The following is a 4,066-nucleotide window of genomic DNA, read 5'->3' on the forward strand; positions in this document are numbered from 1 at the left end:
TAAACTTTTCAAAGAAAAGTTTTTATAAAATAATAATACAGAGTCTGAAAATTTTTTAACGATAAGTCGAAAATAGATTAATAATAAATAAAAAGTGCCGTTTACAGTTGCCATCAAGAAAATTTTTATGAAAATTTGTTTTTGTTTGGGACTGTACAATAATTTTATGATGAGATTTTCTGCAAAGGAGGCCACGCTTTGAGTGGAAAGTGGTCCAAAAGTTTGTGGCACATTGTAAAGGGTGGAAAGGGTGAAAGCTTGTGTGACATCCCTTCTTGCTTTGCACTGTTTTATTTTCTACTGTAAATAAAAAACAATTGACAAAATTTCACTAAAAAAACTTCAAACGCATCGAAAAATTAATTAAAGTCGTTACAACTAAATTGTAATTTTCAAGAGAAGAACGAGGGGTCAAGAAGCTGTGACATGGGGTTCTAACATTTGTGATGGTTTGAGTTTGTGACAGGGCGGCGGAGAGTCAAAAAATTTCAAATCCAGCGTGACATCATTTATGGACAGCCCCTGGTGTCAAAATGTATGATAGATGATTTTATAATTATCTAACATGATTTTGCAAAATATTGTTTCAGAACATAAAATTCAATTAAATAAAAATTTTTGTATACAAATATTAAAATTTTAATCAACAAAAATAATAGGATTTGTTAAACTCATATGAAGAAAAAAATGAAAATGATCATAAAACAACTCTCATATTTTGCCGTTAGATTGACCACTCCAGGTAAATTGTTTGTTACATTCATCGCAACACTGACAAAATTCACCAATTCTGTTAATTAGTATAAAATTCATAAGCGAAAAAAAAATTGAGACCAGCTGTAGGAAAATCAAACAAAATAGACAAAACATTCAATGGCTATTCAAACTAACAATCCTTAAAACATGCGAAAAAGCAAGTCCTCAATGAAGAAACTGCAAATTAACAATGAAACATTTAATTTAAAGTGTTGGGATTCATTGAATTGATGACGTGTTCGTCTCCATCATGTTGCCCAAGTTTTAAGGAGTCCTGACAAAATAACGAACAACAATCTTCAATTGTTGTCAGCGGTGCTTCTTACATCAAGAACGGACAGATTGTTATCAGCTACAAACCTTTTCAAAAAATCTCCCCCTTGTTCACCTCCTCAATTTCATATGATGAAAAAAAACATTTGGTGAACGGCATTTAATGACGCGATAAATATAAATATGTATATATATATATATATATATATATAAATATATACATATATACATATATATATATAGATACAAATAATACATATAGTATGTACATGTATGTATTTGTATAACCCAGAGGTATGTGCCAGTGCACGTATGATGAGGTCTAATTGAACAAAAGAGGACTTATATTCAATCACCGTTCATTGTCCGCCTATTTGTACTAACCCGCAACATGTTATATTAGGCCATGGGCCATAAACACGCACGGCTACACAGTCCTGAACACACACACAACACACATATAAACATATACACACACACAAGCACACATATAAGCACACATACACACATAAAAGCACATATACACTCGATTTTACGTATTGTAATGCTATTTTCATTATTCAACCTATTAATGTAATACGCAAAATTATATTTGTATGTCTATATATTAAAAAGTTCATTTATTAGAAAGTTCATTCAGTCGTCAATAGTCAGGTTACGAAGAATTAAGCAATGTGTGAAGATGTGCGTGTGTGTGTGTGTGTGTGTGTGTGTGTGTGTGTGCGTGTGTGTGTGTGCGTGTGTGTGTGTGTGTGATGATATTGCATGCTTATTTTTAAATTGCACGTGGTTGGATGCAGACAGTTTCAACTTCTGTTCTGAAAAATCTTTCCAATCTTGCATTCTTCATCGTCCCTAATTTATGGATTTTTCCTAAACTGACAACTGTTTAACGATCAATTGAAAGAAAAACATTTCAGAAAAAACAATCACATTATTTTCATTATTCAACTTATTAAACAACTCCGAAATGTGTAAAAAATTGTAAAAAAAAACCTCACACTGGTAATTGTAGTTTTGCAACGAATTCATCTGATCAAATTAAAATAGAATTCAAAGGAATAAATGTTTAACACGCAAATTTTGAGAGATTGAAAGAAGAGAAATCAATTGAAGTTAGTACCAGCACGAATCATTCGGCATGGCGTGGGTTTACAGTGAAAATAATTGAAGCTATTCATGTTTTTAAAGAATAATCAAAACAAATAAAAATTGTATAACAAATCAAGTAGCATGCATTCAAACTTGTGGAGACCTGCGAAATGATTCAACTCACGAATTCAAGAAAGTATTGAATTAAATTAAAAACATAAAAACTTTATAAGGAGGCTGAAAACCAAAAAAACACGTTTTACTTCATTATAACTGGTGATGCTACTCAAGAAGTTTGATTTACAATTGCAAAAGTATAATTTTATATTTAATGCCAATAAGTGCTGTCTGTACGCGCGTGTGGTGCTGTATGTTTGTCTGCGTTTGTGTGGGCGAGTGCGGAGAATTTTCAGAGGCATTTGTCACATCGATCTGCTCATCTTTGAAATGTAATTCGATTATTTTGACAGCTGTTATGACGTCTCAAGGAAGTCGCTCTACGTCTGCGTGCGTTCCTTCGTTCCGTCATTCGTTTTTTAGTTCGCTCATTCATTCTTTTTCTATGCGTTTTGTGTTCGTTCATTCATTGGTTTTTCTCACTTTCTTGTTCTTTTGTTCTTTAGTTACTCGTTTGATTATTCCTTCTAACACTTGTTGCTTGTTATGTTCATCGTTTATTTATTAATTTGTTTTGTTTTCTGCTGCAGCATCACGGGAAGCTTTCATGTTCAAACTCATCCGCCTACGAACGTTCCAATGAAATTATTTGCACTGAAACAATTTATTGAATAACTTTAGTAATTTATAACAACAAACATTTTAATAATTGCAATCGTGTCAAATTAAAAATAGAAAAGTGAGTGTTTGCAGAGTTGGGACCACGCAAATGCATGCAATGTTAATAAACACACACGTGGAAGTATTAATTACTTGTGCTTCATGTAGAAGGATACAAACGTAGAAATATTTAAAAATTCAAGTAGCGAAATATACACACATAAGCAGCAAGACTACAGAAATACGCACAGATACACAGGTCATGCCGATATAAGTGAAGCTATGAACACATACGCAAAGAAATGAACTCATTCGTATAGATACACTCACATACATACAGAAAATACACACAAATACAGACAATTGTATAAACACACACACGCACACACCACACACACACACACAGATATAAAGACGCATGTACAGATATAAAGACGCATACATACGAAGAAATATAGAAGGCAAGCAAGGCCATCCATTAAAGTTACGGTGCAAATGCGATCGTGCTCTGAATACGAAAGATGGAGTTGATTTTCAGACAGTGTCGGCAGTGATAACCCCTCGGTAGAATAATCTGATTTCTTGGCGTTCTTCTGCAATATTAATAATACATCATCTCACCACTTCACTCAATCATTCATCTCTCACATATTTTTTTCATTTTTTTTTACATTAAAATAATATATGACACATAGGATAAACTATTTGTACCATACATACAACTGAAATCGATCGATCGAATGACATTGGGCTTTTATTTAAATATGTCTAAATGGCTGGTTAAATAAGATTGATTGAATGATTAGATGCATGAATAGCCAAATAAATGAATGAATATATAAAACACGATTTGAAGGATCACGCTCCAATGGAAAGATTCAGTGCGATGCCAAGTTTGTCGGACCGACTGAAGGAGTTTCTGATATTTTCTGGTAGATCGCTACTATAGCCAGGATCTTGGGGTTATTATTTTTAAGTGATACGTGAGATGATGATGATGAGGGTCATGATGTCAACGATGAAGATGATGATGATAATTAAGATTAAAATGATGAAATGATGATGAAGAAGAAGAAGAAGAAGAAGAAGATGATGATGATGGTGATGATGATATGATGATGGTGATGATGAAGATGATGATTATTACGATTAAAATGATGATGATGAT

The sequence above is a fragment of the Helobdella robusta genome (genome assembly GCF_000326865.2).
Source record: "Helobdella robusta unplaced genomic scaffold HELROscaffold_48, whole genome shotgun sequence".
NCBI classification, from domain to species: domain Eukaryota; kingdom Metazoa; phylum Annelida; class Clitellata; order Rhynchobdellida; family Glossiphoniidae; genus Helobdella; species Helobdella robusta.